The following is a 17,530-nucleotide window of genomic DNA, read 5'->3' on the forward strand; positions in this document are numbered from 1 at the left end:
GTACAACTCAGGTGCACACGATATGATGAAACACGCATTTCTGCATTAAAGTGTAATTCGGGACAAGAAGTGTGCAAAATGTGCAAACAACAACGTTATTGCAAAAAACGCTTCATTTCAGTAAATAGGAATGCTTTTGCATTCAAAATGTTCCACAATTTGATGAAACACGCGTAAGAAGAGTGATTCGGGAAAATATGGGTGCAAAATGTGCAAACAATAAGTTTATTGCCAAAAACTCTTCATTTCAGTAAATAGGAGTGCTTTTGCATTCACAATGTTCCACAATTTGATGAAACACCTGTTTCAATATTTGAAGTGTGATTCGGGACAATGAGGGTGCAATTTGTGCAGACAATAACTTTTTGGTCCAAAACGCTTCTTTTCAGGAAATAGGACTGTTTTTACATTCACAATGTTCAACTGTTTGAGGAAACACGCGTTTCAATATTAGAAGTGTGATTCGGGACAATGAGGGTGCAATTTGTGCAGACAATAAGTTTTTGCTCCAAAACGCCTCTTTTCACGACAGCGGAGGAGTTTTTGTATGAATCATTGCACACTCTGCAAAATGCGGAGACACAAAGTTTTTGGTCCAAAGCGCGACATTTCAGGGAAAGGACTGTTTTCCATTCACAATGTTCTTCGTGGAAATGACTTGTGCAAATGTAATAATTCTCGGGGAAACGTCCTGATTATAGATAAATAAATCTTTAGTCGGAGATACTCCGGGGTTAAGAATTTCTTGTCAATCGATCCAACGGTGGCTGAGAATTTTTTTTTTTTAATGCAGACACGCACACACACACACACACACACACACACACACACACACACACACACACACACACACACACACACACACACCCGATCGCTGAAACCTGCTTTGCACTTCGCAAGCACAGTATAAAAATTAAGCTGCGATGACCAGGAATCGAACCCCGGTCAACTAGCTTGGAAGGCAGCTATGCTCACCACTATAACACCATTGCTCCATGAAAAATATTCTTTTCAAATGTTAAATATTTTATTCATACAATTACCAAACTTATCAAATATCCTTTCATCAATAATTATAAACCACCATCAGTGAGTGAGTCATTCTGTGAATAAGTGAGTGAATGATTGAGTGTGAGTGAATGAGGGAGTGAGTGAGTGCTGGAGTGAATGAGTGAGTGTGTGACTGAATGAATGAAGGAATGAGAGGGGCAAACACTTCAGTCATTAGCGTTTGAACCAAACACACAGAATTTGACAAATCTTGGCCAGAAACTTCATGTCTGATATATCTCACGAAGGCGTATTTCGTAAATCGGATTTCAGTAAATAGGAGTGCAATTGCATTCACAATCTTCCTCGTGGAAAATGTGTTGTTTTGCTTGGTACGTCAACTCAGGTGCAAACTATATGATGAAACACGCATTTCTGCATTGGAAGTGTAATTCGGGACAATAAGTGTGCAAAATGTGCAAACAACAAGTTTATTGCCAAAAACGCTTCATTTCAGTAAATCGGAGTGCTATTGCATTCACAATCTTCCTCATGATCGGATTTCAGTAAACAGGAGTGTAATTGCATTCACAATCTTCCGAGTGGAAAATGTGTGGTTTTGCGAAGGACGTACAACTCAGGTGCACACGATATGATGAAACACGCATTTCTGCATTAAAGTGTAATTCGGGACAAGAAGTGTGCAAAATGTGCAAACAACAACTTTATTGCAAAAAACGCTTCATTTCAGTAAATAGGAATGCTTTTGCATTCAAAATGTTCCACAATTTGATGAAACACGCGTAAGAAGAGTGATTCGGGAAAATATGGGTGCAAAATGTGCAAACAACAAGTTTATTGCCAAAAGCTCTTCATTTCAGTAAATAGGAGTGCTTTTGCATTCACAATGTTCCACAATTTGATGAAACACCTGTTTCAATATTTGAAGTGTGATTCGGGACAATGAGGGTGCAATTTGTGCAGACAATAAGTTTTTGGTCCAAAACGCTTATTTTCAGGAAATAGGACTGTTTTTACATTCACAATGTTCAACTGTTTGAGGAAACACGCGTTTCAATATTAGAAGTGTGATTCGGGACAATGAGGGTGCAATTTGTGCAGACAATAAGTTTTTGCTCCAAAACGCCTCTTTTCACGACAGAGGAGGAGTTTTTGTATGAATCATTGCACACTCTGCAAAATGCGGAGACACAAAGTTTTTGCTCCAAAGCGCGACATTTCAGGGAAAGGACTGTTTTCCATTCACAATGTTCTTCGTGGAAATGACTTGTGCAAATGTAATAATTCTCGGGGAAACGTCCTGATTATAGATAAATAAATCTTTAGTCGGAGATACTCCGGGGTTAAGAATTTCTTGTCAATCGATCCAACGGTGGCTGAGAATTTTTTTTTTTTAATGCAGACACGCACACACACACACACACCCGATCGCTGAAACCTGCTTTGCACTTCGCAAGCACAGTATAAAAATTAAGCTGCGATGACCAGGAATCGAACCCGGGTCAACAGCTTGGAAGGCAGCTATGCTCACCACTATACCACCACCGCTCCATGAAAAATATTCTTTTCAAATGTTAAATATTTTATTCATACAATTACCAAACTTATCAAATATCCTTTCATCAATAATTATAAACCAACATCAGTGAGTGAGTCATTCTGTGAATAAGTGAGTGAATGATTGAGTGTGAGTGAATGAGGGAGTGAGTGAGTGCTGGAGTGAATGAGTGAGTGTGTGACTGAATGAATGAAGGAATGAGAGGGGCAAACACTTCAGTCATTAGCGTTTGAACCAACCACACAGAATTTGACAAATCTTGGCCAGAAACTTCATGTCTGATATATCTCACGAAGGCGTATTTCGTAAATCGGATTTCAGTAAATAGGAGTGCAATTGCATTCACAATCTTCCTCGTGGAAAATGTGTTGTTTTGCTTGGTACGTCAACTCAGGTGCAAACTATGTGATGAAACACGCATTTCTGCATTGGAAGTGTAATTCGGGACAATAAGTGTGCAAAATGTGCAAACAACAAGTTTATTGCCAAAAACGCTTCATTTCAGTAAATCGGAGTGCTATTGCATTCACAATCTTCCTCGTGATCGGATTTCAGTAAACAGGAGTGTAATTGCATTCACAATCTTCCGAGTGGAAAATGTGTGGTTTTGCGAAGGACGTACAACTCAGGTGCACACGATATGATGAAACACGCATTTCTGCATTAAAGTGTAATTCGGGACAAGAAGTGTGCAAAATGTGCAAACAACAACTTTATTGCAAAAAAGCGCTTCATTTCAGTAAATAGGAATGCTTTTGAATTCAAAATGTTCCACAATTTGATGAAACACGCGTAAGAAGAGTGATTCGGGAAAATATGGGTGCAAAATGTGCAAACAACAAGTTTATTGCCAAAAACTCTTCATTTCAGTAAATAGGAGTGCTTTTGCATTCACAATGTTCCACAATTTGATGAAACACGTGTTTCAATATTTGAAGTGTGATTCGGGACAATGAGGGTGCAATTTGTGCAGACAATAAGTTTTTGGTCCAAAACGCTTCTTTTCAGGAAATAGGACTGTTTTTACATTCACAATGTTCAACTGTTTGAGGAAACACGCGTTTCAATATTATAAGTGTGATTCGGGACAATGAGGGTGCAATTTGTGCAGACAATAAGTTTTTGCTCCAAAACGCCTCTTTTCACGACAGCGGAGGAGTTTTTGTATGAATCATTGCACACTCTGCAAAATGCGGAGACACAAAGTTTTTGGTCCAAAGCGCGACATTTCAGGGAAAGGACTGTTTTCCATTCACAATGTTCTTCGTGGAAATGACTTGTGCAAATGTAATAATTCTCGGGGAAACGTCCTGATTATAGATAAATAAATCTTTAGTCGGAGATACTCCGGGGTTAAGAATTTCTTGTCAATCGATCCAACGGTGGCTGAGAATTTTTTTTTTTTAATGCAGACACGCACACACACACACACACCCGATCGCTGAAACCTGCTTTGCACTTCGCAAGCACAGTATAAAAATTAAGCTGCGATGACCAGGAATCGAACCCGGGTCAACTGCTTGGAAGGCAGCTATGCTCACCACTATACCACCATCGCTCCATGAAAAATATTCTTTTCAAATGTTAAATATTTTATTCATACAATTACCAAACTTATCAAATATCCTTTCATCAATAATTATAAACCAACATCAGTGAGTGAGTCATTCTGTGAATAAGTGAGTGAATGATTGAGTGTGAGTGAATGAGGGAGTGAGGGAGTGCTGGAGTGAATGAGTGAGTGTGTGACTGAATGAATGAAGGAATGAGAGGGGCAAACACTTCAGTCATTAGCGTTTGAACCAAACACACAGAATTTGACAAATCTTGGCCAGAAACTTCATGTCTGATATATCTCACGAAGGCGTATTTCGTAAATCGGATTTCAGTAAATAGGAGTGCAATTGCATTCACAATCTTCCTCGTGGAAAATGTGTTGTTTTGCTTGGTACGTCAACTCAGGTGCAAACTATATGATGAAACACGCATTTCTGCATTGGAAGTGTAATTCGGGACAATAAGTGTGCAAAATGTGCAAACAACAAGTTTATTGCCAAAAACGCTTCATTTCAGTAAATCGGAGTGCTATTGCATTCACAATCTTCCTCGTGATCGGATTTCAGTAAACAGGAGTGTAATTGCATTCACAATCTTCCGAGTGGAAAATGTGTGGTTTTGCGAAGGACGTACAACTCAGGTGCACACGATATGATGAAACACGCATTTCTGCATTAAAGTGTAATTCGGGACAAGAAGTGTGCAAAATGTGCAAACAACAACTTTATTGCAAAAAACGCTTCATTTCAGTAAATAGGAATGCTTTTGCATTCAAAATGTTCCACAATTTGATGAAACACGCGTAAGAAGAGTGATTCGGGAAAATATGGGTGCAAAATGTGCAAACAACAAGTTTATTGCCAAAAACTCTTCATTTCAGTAAATAGGAGTGCTTTTGCATTCACAATGTTCCACAATTTGATGAAACACTTGTTTCAATATTTGAAGTGTGATTCGGGACAATGAGGGTGCAATTTGTGCAGACAATAAGTGTTTGGTCCAAAACGCTTCTTTTCAGGAAATAGCACTGTTTTTACATTCACAATGTTCAACTGTTTGAGGAAAATACGCGTTTCAATATTAGAAGTGTGATTCGGGACAATGAGGGTGCAATTTGTGCAGACAATAAGTTTTGGCTCCAAAACGCCTCTTTTCACGACAGAGGAGGAGTTTTTGCATGAATCATTGCACACTCTGCAAAATGCGGAGACACAAAGTTTTTGGTCCAAAGCGCGACATTTCAGGGAAAGGACTGTTTTCCATTCACAATGTTCTTCGTGGAAATGACTTGTGCAAATGTAATAATTCTCGGGGAAACGTCCTGATTATAGATAAATAAATCTTGAGTCGGAGATACTCCGGGGTTAAGAATTTCTTGTCAATCGATCCAACGGTGGCTGAGAATTTTTTTTTTTAATGCAGACACGCACACACACACACACACCCGATCGCTGAAACCTGCTTTGCTCTTCGCAAGCACAGTATAAAAATTAAGCTGCGATGACCAGGAATCGAACCCGGGTCAACTGCTTGGAAGGCAGCTATGCTCACCACTATACCACCATCGCTCCATGAAAAATATTCTTTTCAAATGTTAAATATTTTATTCATACAATTACCAAACTTATCAAATATCCTTTCATCAATAATTATAAACCAACATCAGTGAGTGAGTCATTCTGTGAATAAGTGAGTGAATGATTGAGTGTGAGTGAATGAGGGAGTGAGTGAGTGCTGGAGTGAATGAGTGAGTGTGTGACTGAATGAATGAAGGAATGAGAGGGGCAAACACTTCAGTCATTAGCGTTTGAACCAAACACACAGAATTTGACAAATCTTGGCCAGAAACTTCATGTCTGATATATCTCACGAAGGCGTATTTCGTAAATCGGATTTCAGTAAATAGGAGTGCAATTGCATTCACAATCTTCCTCGTGGAAAATGTGTTGTTTTGCTTGGTACGTCAACTCAGGTGCAAACTATATGATGAAACACGCATTTCTGCATTGGAAGTGTAATTCGGGACAATAAGTGTGCAAAATGTGCAAACAACAAGTTTATTGCCAAAAACGCTTCATTTCAGTAAATCGGAGTGCTATTGCATTCACAATCTTCCTCGTGATCGGATTTCAGTAAACAGGAGTGTAATTGCATTCAGAATCTTCCGAGTGGAAAATGTGTGGTTTTGCGAAGGACGTACAACTCAGGTGCACACGATATGATGAAACACGCATTTCTGCATTAAAGTGTAATTCGGGACAAGAAGTGTGCAAAATGTGCAAACAACAACTTTATTGCAAAAAACGCTTCATTTCAGTAAATAGGAATGCTTTTGCATTCAAAATGTTCCACAATTTGATGAAACACGCGTAAGAAGAGTGATTCGGGAAAATATGGGTGCAAAATGTGCAAACAACAAGTTTATTGCCAAAAACTCTTCATTTCAGTAAATAGGAGTGCTTTTGCATTCACAATGTTCCACAATTTGATGAAACACGTGTTTCAATATTTGAAGTGTGATTCGGGACAATGAGGGTGCAATTTGTGCAGACAATAAGTTTTTGGTCCAAAACGCTTCTTTTCAGGAAATAGCACTGTTTTTACATTCACAATGTTCAACTGTTTGAGGAAAACACGCGTTTCAATATTAGAAGTGTGATTCGGGACAATGAGGGTGCAATTTGTGCAGACAATAAGTTTTGGCTCCAAAACGCCTCTTTTCACGACAGAGGAGGAGTTTTTGCATGAATCATTGCACACTCTGCAAAATGCGGAGACACAAAGTTTTTGGTCCAAAGCGCGACATTTCAGGGAAAGGACTGTTTTCCATTCACAATGTTCTTCGTGGAAATGACTTGTGCAAATGTAATAATTCTCGGGGAAACGTCCTGATTATAGATAAATAAATCTTTAGTCGGAGATACTCCGGGGTTAAGAATTTCTTGTCAATCGATCCAACGGTGGCTGAGAATTTTTTTTTTTTTATGCAGACACGCACACACACACACACACACACACACACACACACACACACACACACACACACACACCCGATCGCTGAAACCTGCTTTGCACTTCGCAAGCACAGTATAAAAATTAAGCTGCGATGACCAGGAATCGAACCCGGGTCAACTAGCTTGGAAGGCAGCTATGCTCACCACTATAACACCATTGCTCCATGAAAAATATTCTTTTCAAATGTTAAATATTTTATTCATACAATTACCAAACTTATCAAATATCCTTTCATCAATAATTATAAACCACCATCAGTGAGTGAGTCATTCTGTGAATAAGTGAGTGAATGATTGAGTGTGAGTGAATGAGGGAGTGAGTGAGTGCTGGAGTGAATGAGTGAGTGTGTGACTGAATGAATGAAGGAATGAGAGGGGCAAACACTTCAGTCATTAGCGTTTGAACCAAACACACAGAATTTGACAAATCTTGGCCAGAAACTTCATGTCTGATATATCTCACGAAGGCGTATTTCGTAAATCGGATTTCAGTAAATAGGAGTGCAATTGCATTCACAATCTTCCTCGTGGAAAATGTGTTGTTTTGCTTGGTACGTCAACTCAGGTGCAAACTATATGATGAAACACGCATTTCTGCATTGGAAGTGTAATTCGGGACAATAAGTGTGCAAAATGTGCAAACAACAACTTTATTGCAAAAAACGCTTCATTTCAGTAAATAGGAATGCTTTTGCATTCAAAATGTTCCACAATTTGATGAAACACGCGTAAGAAGAGTGATTCGGGAAAATATGGGTGCAAAATGTGCAAACAACAAGTTTATTGCCAAAAGCTCTTCATTTCAGTAAATAGGAGTGCTTTTGCATTCACAATGTTCCACAATTTGATGAAACACCTGTTTCAATATTTGAAGTGTGATTCGGGACAATGAGGGTGCAATTTGTGCAGACAATAAGTTTTTGGTCCAAAACGCTTATTTTCAGGAAATAGGACTGTTTTTACATTCACAATGTTCAACTGTTTGAGGAAACACGCGTTTCAATATTAGAAGTGTGATTCGGGACAATGAGGGTGCAATTTGTGCAGACAATAAGTTTTTGCTCCAAAACGCCTCTTTTCACGACAGAGGAGGAGTTTTTGTATGAATCATTGCACACTCTGCAAAATGTGGAGACACAAAGTTTTTGCTCCAAAGCGCGACATTTCAGGGAAAGGACTGTTTTCCATTCACAATGTTCTTCGTGGAAATGACTTGTGCAAATGTAATAATTCTCGGGGAAACGTCCTGATTATAGATAAATAAATCTTTAGTCGGAGATACTCCGGGGTTAAGAATTTCTTGTCAATCGATCCAACGGTGGCTGAGAATTTTTTTTTTTTAATGCAGACACGCACACACACACACACACCCGATCGCTGAAACCTGCTTTGCACTTCGCAAGCACAGTATAAAAATTAAGCTGCGATGACCAGGAATCGAACCCGGGTCAACAGCTTGGAAGGCAGCTATGCTCACCACTATACCACCACCGCTCCATGAAAAATATTCTTTTCAAATGTTAAATATTTTATTCATACAATTACCAAACTTATCAAATATCCTTTCATCAATAATTATAAACCAACATCAGTGAGTGAGTCATTCTGTGAATAAGTGAGTGAATGATTGAGTGTGAGTGAATGAGGGAGTGAGTGAGTGCTGGAGTGAATGAGTGAGTGTGTGACTGAATGAATGAAGGAAGGAGAGGGGCAAACACTTCAGTCATTAGCGTTTGAACCAACCACACAGAATTTGACAAATCTTGGCCAGAAACTTCATGTCTGATATATCTCACGAAGGCGTATTTCGTAAATCGGATTTCAGTAAATAGGAGTGCAATTGCATTCACAATCTTCCTCGTGGAAAATGTGTTGTTTTGCTTGGTACGTCAACTCAGGTGCAAACTATGTGATGAAACACGCATTTCTGCATTGGAAGTGTAATTCGGGACAATAAGTGTGCAAAATGTGCAAACAACAAGTTTATTGCCAAAAACGCTTCATTTCAGTAAATCGGAGTGCTATTGCATTCACAATCTTCCTCGTGATCGGATTTCAGTAAACAGGAGTGTAATTGCATTCACAATCTTCCGAGTGGAAAATGTGTGGTTTTGCGAAGGACGTACAACTCAGGTGCACACGATATGATGAAACACGCATTTCTGCATTAAAGTGTAATTCGGGACAAGAAGTGTGCAAAATGTGCAAACAACAACTTTATTGCAAAAAAGCGCTTCATTTCAGTAAATAGGAATGCTTTTGAATTCAAAATGTTCCACAATTTGATGAAACACGCGTAAGAAGAGTGATTCGGGAAAATATGGGTGCAAAATGTGCAAACAACAAGTTTATTGCCAAAAACTCTTCATTTCAGTAAATAGGAGTGCTTTTGCATTCACAATGTTCCACAATTTGATGAAACACGTGTTTCAATATTTGAAGTGTGATTCGGGACAATGAGGGTGCAATTTGTGCAGACAATAAGTTTTTGCTCCAAAACGCTTCTTTTCAGGAAATAGCACTGTTTTTACATTCACAATGTTCAACTGTTTGAGGAAAACACGCGTTTCAATATTAGAAGTGTGATTCGGGACAATGAGGGTGCAATTTGTGCAGACAATAAGTTTTGGCTCCAAAACGCCTCTTTTCACGACAGAGGAGGAGTTTTTGCATGAATCATTGCACACTCTGCAAAATGCGGAGACACAAAGTTTTTGGTCCAAAGCGCGACATTTCAGGGAAAGGACTGTTTTCCATTCACAATGTTCTTCGTGGAAATGACTTGTGCAAATGTAATAATTCTCGGGGAAACGTCCTGATTATAGATAAATAAATCTTTAGTCGGAGATACTCCGGGGTTAAGAATTTCTTGTCAATCGATCCAACGGTGGCTGAGAATTTTTTTTTTTTAATGCAGACACACACACACACACACACACACACACACACACACACACACACACACACACACACACACACCCGATCGCTGAAACCTGCTTTGCACTTCGCAAGCACAGTATAAAAATTAAGCTGCGATGACCAGGAATCGAACCCGGGTCAACTAGCTTGGAAGGCAGCTATGCTCACCACTATAACACCATTGCTCCATGAAAAATATTCTTTTCAAATGTTAAATATTTTATTCATACAATTACCAAACTTATCAAATATCCTTTCATCAATAATTATAAACCACCATCAGTGAGTGAGTCATTCTGTGAATAAGTGAGTGAATGATTGAGTGTGAGTGAATGAGGGAGTGAGTGAGTGCTGGAGTGAATGAGTGAGTGTGTGACTGAATGAATGAAGGAATGAGAGGGGCAAACACTTCAGTCATTAGCGTTTGAACCAAACACACAGAATTTGACAAATCTTGGCCAGAAACTTCATGTCTGATATATCTCACGAAGGCGTATTTCGTAAATCGGATTTCAGTAAATAGGAGTGCAATTGCATTCACAATCTTCCTCGTGGAAAATGTGTTGTTTTGCTTGGTACGTCAACTCAGGTGCAAACTATATGATGAAACACGCATTTCTGCATTGGAAGTGTAATTCGGGACAATAAGTGTGCAAAATGTGCAAACAACAAGTTTATTGCCAAAAACGCTTCATTTCAGTAAATCGGAGTGCTATTGCATTCACAATCTTCCTCGTGATCGGATTTCAGTAAACAGGAGTGTAATTGCATTCACAATCTTCCGAGTGGAAAATGTGTGGTTTTGCGAAGGACGTACAACTCAGGTGCACACGATATGATGAAACACGCATTTCTGCATTAAAGTGTAATTCGGGACAAGAAGTGTGCAAAATGTGCAAACAACAACTTTATTGCAAAAAACGCTTCATTTCAGTAAATAGGAATGCTTTTGCATTCAAAATGTTCCACAATTTGATGAAACACGCGTAAGAAGAGTGATTCGGGAAAATATGGGTGCAAAATGTGCAAACAACAAGTTTATTGCCAAAAGCTCTTCATTTCAGTAAATAGGAGTGCTTTTGCATTCACAATGTTCCACAATTTGATGAAACACCTGTTTCAATATTTGAAGTGTGATTCGGGACAATGAGGGTGCAATTTGTGCAGACAATAAGTTTTTGGTCCAAAACGCTTCTTTTCAGGAAATAGGACTGTTTTTACATTCACAATGTTCAACTGTTTGAGGAAACACGCGTTTCAATATTAGAAGTGTGATTCGGGACAATGAGGGTGCAATTTGTGCAGACAATAAGTTTTTGCTCCAAAACGCCTCTTTTCACGACAGAGGAGGAGTTTTTGTATGAATCATTGCACACTCTGCAAAATGTGGAGACACAAAGTTTTTGCTCCAAAGCGCGACATTTCAGGGAAAGGACTGTTTTCCATTCACAATGTTCTTCGTGGAAATGACTTGTGCAAATGTAATAATTCTCGGGGAAACGTCCTGATTATAGATAAATAAATCTTTAGTCGGAGATACTCCGGGGTTAAGAATTTCTTGTCAATCGATCCAACGGTGGCTGAGAATTTTTTTTTTTTAATGCAGACACGCACACACACACACACACTCGATCGCTGAAACCTGCTTTGCACTTCGCAAGCACAGTATAAAAATTAAGCTGCGATGACCAGGAATCGAACCCGGGTCAACAGCTTGGAAGGCAGCTATGCTCTCCACTATACCACCACCGCTCCATGAAAAATATTCTTTTCAAATGTTAAATATTTTATTCATACAATTACCAAACTTATCAAATATCCTTTCATCAATAATTATAAACCAACATCAGTGAGTGAGTCATTCTGTGAATAAGTGAGTGAATGATTGAGTGTGAGTGAATGAGGGAGTGAGTGAGTGCTGGAGTGAATGAGTGAGTGTGTGACTGAATGAATGAAGGAAGGAGAGGGGCAAACACTTCAGTCATTAGCGTTTGAACCAACCACACAGAATTTGACAAATCTTGGCCAGAAACTTCATGTCTGATATATCTCACGAAGGCGTATTTCGTAAATCGGATTTCAGTAAATAGGAGTGCAATTGCATTCACAATCTTCCTCGTGGAAAATGTGTTGTTTTGCTTGGTACGTCAACTCAGGTGCAAACTATGTGATGAAACACGCATTTCTGCATTGGAAGTGTAATTCGGGACAATAAGTGTGCAAAATGTGCAAACAACAAGTTTATTGCCAAAAACGCTTCATTTCAGTAAATCGGAGTGCTATTGCATTCACAATCTTCCTCGTGATCGGATTTCAGTAAACAGGAGTGTAATTGCATTCACAATCTTCCGAGTGGAAAATGTGTGGTTTTGCGAAGGACGTACAACTCAGGTGCACACGATATGATGAAACACGCATTTCTGCATTAAAGTGTAATTCGGGACAAGAAGTGTGCAAAATGTGCAAACAACAACTTTATTGCAAAAAAGCGCTTCATTTCAGTAAATAGGAATGCTTTTGAATTCAAAATGTTCCACAATTTGATGAAACACGCGTAAGAAGAGTGATTCGGGAAAATATGGGTGCAAAATGTGCAAACAACAAGTTTATTGCCAAAAACTCTTCATTTCAGTAAATAGGAGTGCTTTTGCATTCACAATGTTCCACAATTTGATGAAACACGTGTTTCAATATTTGAAGTGTGATTCGGGACAATGAGGGTGCAATTTGTGCAGACAATAAGTTTTTGCTCCAAAACGCCTCTTTTCACGACAGCGGAGGAGTTTTTGTATGAATCATTGCACACTCTGCAAAATGCGGAGACACAAAGTTTTTGGTCCAAAGCGCGACATTTCAGGGAAAGGACTGTTTTCCATTCACAATGTTCTTCGTGGAAATGACTTGTGCAAATGTAATAATTCTCGGGGAAACGTCCTGATTATAGATAAATAAATCTTTAGTCGGAGATACTCCGGGGTTAAGAATTTCTTGTCAATCGATCCAACGGTGGCTGAGAATTTTTTTTTTTTTAATGCAGACACGCACACACACACACACACACACACAAACACACACACACACACACACACACACACACCCGATCGCTGAAACCTGCTTTGCACTTCGCAAGCACAGTATAAAAATTAAGCTGCGATGACCAGGAATCGAACCCGGGTCAACTGCTTGGAAGGCAGCTATGCTCACCACTATACCACCATCGCTCCATGAAAAATATTCTTTTCAAATGTTAAATATTTTATTCATACAATTACCAAACTTATCAAATATCCTTTCATCAATAATTATAAACCAACATCAGTGAGTGAGTCATTCTGTGAATAAGTGAGTGAATGATTGAGTGTGAGTGAATGAGGGAGTGAGTGAGTGCTGGAGTGAATGAGTGAGTGTGTGACTGAATGAATGAAGGAATGAGAGGGGCAAACACTTCAGTCATTAGCGTTTGAACCAAACACACAGAATTTGACAAATCTTGGCCAGAAACTTCATGTCTGATATATCTCACGAAGGCATATTTCGTAAATCGGATTTCAGTAAATAGGAGTGCAATTGCATTCACAATCTTCCTCGTGGAAAATGTGTTGTTTTGCTTGGTACGTCAACTCAGGTGCAAACTATATGATGAAACACGCATTTCTGCATTGGAAGTGTAATTCGGGACAATAAGTGTGCAAAATGTGCAAACAACAAGTTTATTGCCAAAAACGCTTCATTTCAGTAAATCGGAGTGCTATTGCATTCACAATCTTCCTCGTGATCGGATTTCAGTAAACAGGAGTGTAATTGCATTCACAATCTTCCGAGTGGAAAATGTGTGGTTTTGCGAAGGACGTACAACTCAGGTGCACACGATATGATTAAACACGCATTTCTGAATTAAAGTGTAATTCGGGACAAGAAGTGTGCAAAATGTGCAAACAACAACTTTATTGCAAAAAACGCTTCATTTCAGTATATAGGAATGCTTTTGCATTCAAAATGTTCCACAATTTGATGAAACACGCGTAAGAAGAGTGATTCGGGAAAATATGGGTGCAAAATGTGCAAACAACAAGTTTATTGCCAAAAACTCTTCATTTCAGTAAATAGGAGTGCTTTTGCATTCACAATGTTCCACAATTTGATGAAACACCTGTTTCAATATTTGAAGTGTGATTCGGGACAATGAGGGTGCAATTTGTGCAGACAATAAGTTTTTGGTCCAAAACGCTTATTTTCAGGAAATAGGACTGTTTTTACATTCACAATGTTCAACTGTTTGAGGAAACACGCGTTTCAATATTAGAAGTGTGATTCGGGACAATGAGGGTGCAATTTGTGCAGACAATAAGTTTTTGCTCCAAAACGCCTCTTTTCACGACAGAGGAGGAGTTTTTGTATGAATCATTGCACACTCTGCAAAATGCGGAGACACAAAGTCTTTGGTCCAAAGCTCAACATTTCAGGGAAAGGACTGTTTTCCATTCACAATGTTCTTCGTGGAAATGACTTGTGCAAATGTAATAATTCTCGGGGAAACGTCCTGATTATCGATAAATAAATCTTTAGTCGGAGATACTCCGGGGTTAAGAATTTCTTGTCAATCGATCCAACGGTGGCTGAGAATTTATTTTTTTTAATGCAGACACGCACACACACACACACACCCGATCGCTGAAACCTGCTTTGCACTTCGCAAGCACAGTATAAATAATTAAGCTGCGATGACCAGGAATCGAACCCGGGTCAACTGCTTGGAAGGCAGCTATGCTCACCACTATAACACCATTGCTCCATGAAAAATATTCTTTTCAAATGTTAAATATTTTATTCATACAATTACCAAACTTATCAAATATCCTTTCATCAATAATTATAAACCAACATCAGTGAGTGAGTCATTCTGTGAATAAGTGAGTGAATGATTGAGTGTGAGTGAATGAGGGAGTGAGTGAGTGCTGGAGTGAATGAGTGAGTGTGTGACTGAATGAATGAAGGAATGAGAGGGGCAAACACTTCAGTCATTAGCGTTTGAACCAAACACACAGAATTTGACAAATCTTGGCCAGAAACTTCATGTCTGATATATCTCACGAAGGCGTATTTCGTAAATCGGATTTCAGTAAATAGGAGTGCAATTGCATTCACAATCTTCCTCGTGGAAAATGTGTTGTTTTGCTTGGTACGTCAACTCAGGTGCAAACTATATGATGAAACACGCATTTCTGCATTGGAAGTGTAATTCGGGACAATAAGTGTGCAAAATGTGCAAACAACAAGTTTATTGCCAAAAACGCTTCATTTCAGTAAATCGGAGTGCTATTGCATTCACAATCTTCCTCGTGATCGGATTTCAGTAAACAGGAGTGTAATTGCATTCACAATCTTCCGAGTGGAAAATGTGTGGTTTTGCGAAGGACGTACAACTCAGGTGCACACGATATGATGAAACACGCATTTCTGCATTAAAGTGTAATTCGGGACAAGAAGTGTGCAAAATGTGCAAACAACAACTTTATTGCAAAAAACGCTTCATTTCAGTAAATAGGAATGCTTTTGCATTCAAAATGTTCCACAATTTGATGAAACACGCGTAAGAAGAGTGATTCGGGAAAATATGGGTGCAAAATGTGCAAACAACAAGTTTATTGCCAAAAGCTCTTCATTTCAGTAAATAGGAGTGCTTTTGCATTCACAATGTTCCACAATTTGATGAAACACCTGTTTCAATATTTGAAGTGTGATTCGGGACAATGAGGGTGCAATTTGTGCAGACAATAAGTTTTTGGTCCAAAACGCTTATTTTCAGGAAATAGGACTGTTTTTACATTCACAATGTTCAACTGTTTGAGGAAACACGCGTTTCAATATAAGAAGTGTGATTCGGGACAATGAGGGTGCAATTTGTGCAGACAATAAGTTTTTGCTCCAAAACGCCTCTTTTCACGACAGAGGAGGAGTTTTTGTATGAATCATTGCACACTCTGCAAAATGCGGAGACACAAAGTTTTTGCTCCAAAGCGCGACATTTCAGGGAAAGGACTGTTTTCCATTCACAATGTTCTTCGTGGAAATGACTTGTGCAAATGTAATAATTCTCGGGGAAACGTCCTGATTATAGATAAATAAATCTTTAGTCGGAGATACTCCGGGGTTAAGAATTTCTTGTCAATCGATCCAACGGTGGCTGAGAATTTTTTTTTTTTAATGCAGACACGCACACACACACACACACCCGATCGCTGAAACCTGCTTTGCACTTCGCAAGCACAGTATAAAAATTAAGCTGCGATGACCAGGAATCGAACCCGGGTCAACTGCTTGGAAGGCAGCTATGCTCACCACTATACCACCATCGCTCCATAAAAAATATTCTTTTCAAATGTTAAATATTTTATTCATACAATTACCAAACTTATCAAATATCCTTTCATCAATAATTATAAACCAACATCAGTGAGTGAGTCATTCAGTGAATAAGTGAGTGAATGATTGAGTGTGAGTGAATGAGGGAGTGAGTGAGTGCTGGAGTGAATGAGTGAGTGTGTGACTGAATGAATGAAGGAATGAGAGGGGCAAACACTTCAGTCATTAGCGTTTGAACCAAACACACAGAATTTGACAAATCCTGGCCAGAAACTTCATGTCTGATATATCTCACGAAGGCGTATTTCGTAAATCGGATTTCAGTAAATAGGAGTGCAATTGCATTCACAATCTTCCTCGTGGAAAATGTGTTGTTTTGCTTGGTACGTCAACTCAGGTGCAAACTATATGATGAAACACGCATTTCTGCATTGGAAGTGTAATTCGGGACAATAAGTGTGCAAAATCTGCAAACAACAAGTTTCTTGCCAAAAACGCTTCATTTCAGTAAATCGGAGTGCTATTGCATTCACAATCTTCCTCGTGATCGGATTTCAGTAAACAGGAGTGTAATTGCATTCACAATCTTCCGAGTGGAAAATGTGTGGTTTTGCGAAGGACGTACAACTCAGGTGCACACGATATGATGAAACACGCATTTCTGCATTAAAGTGTAATTCGGGACAAGAAGTGTGCAAAATGTGCAAACAACAACTTTATTGCAAAAAACGCTTCATTTCAGTAAATAGGAATGCTTTTGCATTCAAAATGTTCCACAATTTGATGAAACACGCGTAAGAAGAGTGATTCGGGAAAATATGGGTGCAAAATGTGCAAACAACAAGTTTATTGCCAAAAACTCTTCATTTCAGTAAATAGGAGTGCTTTTGCATTCACAATGTTCCACAATTTGATGAAACACCTGTTTCAATATTTGAAGTGTGATTCGGGACAATGAGGGTGCAATTTGTGCAGACAATAAGTTTTTGGTCCAAAACGCTTATTTTCAGGAAATAGGACTGTTTTTACATTCACAATGTTCAACTGTTTGAGGAAACACGCGTTTCAATATTAGAAGGTCTTAGGTCTTTCCCTCGCGGTCCCTATG

General features: G+C 38.9%; 6 non-coding genes across 6 annotated transcripts; all 6 read right to left on the reverse strand.

The window, feature by feature from the left end:
* Positions 1 to 2,487: 2,487 nt before the first annotated feature.
* On the reverse strand, positions 2,488 to 2,559 carry TRNAG-UCC (transfer RNA glycine (anticodon UCC)). The gene has a single exon. It is a non-coding gene; the product is annotated as a tRNA-Gly (tRNA).
* Positions 2,560 to 4,055: 1,496 nt separating this feature from the next.
* On the reverse strand, positions 4,056 to 4,127 carry TRNAG-UCC (transfer RNA glycine (anticodon UCC)). The gene has a single exon. It is a non-coding gene; the product is annotated as a tRNA-Gly (tRNA).
* A 1,495-nt stretch (positions 4,128 to 5,622) lies between these two features.
* Positions 5,623 to 5,694, reverse strand: TRNAG-UCC (transfer RNA glycine (anticodon UCC)). Its single transcript has one exon. It is a non-coding gene; the product is annotated as a tRNA-Gly (tRNA).
* A 2,868-nt stretch (positions 5,695 to 8,562) lies between these two features.
* TRNAG-UCC (transfer RNA glycine (anticodon UCC)) lies at positions 8,563 to 8,634 on the reverse strand. Its single transcript has one exon. It is a non-coding gene; the product is annotated as a tRNA-Gly (tRNA).
* Positions 8,635 to 13,208: 4,574 nt separating this feature from the next.
* TRNAG-UCC (transfer RNA glycine (anticodon UCC)) lies at positions 13,209 to 13,280 on the reverse strand. Its single transcript has one exon. It is a non-coding gene; the product is annotated as a tRNA-Gly (tRNA).
* Positions 13,281 to 16,343: 3,063 nt separating this feature from the next.
* Positions 16,344 to 16,415, reverse strand: TRNAG-UCC (transfer RNA glycine (anticodon UCC)). The gene has a single exon. It is a non-coding gene; the product is annotated as a tRNA-Gly (tRNA).
* Between the last annotated feature and the right edge of the window lie 1,115 nt (positions 16,416 to 17,530).

Source organism: Myxine glutinosa, chromosome 1 (genome assembly GCF_964187855.1).
Source record: "Myxine glutinosa chromosome 1, kmMyxGlut1.1, whole genome shotgun sequence".
Taxonomy (NCBI): domain Eukaryota; kingdom Metazoa; phylum Chordata; class Myxini; order Myxiniformes; family Myxinidae; genus Myxine; species Myxine glutinosa.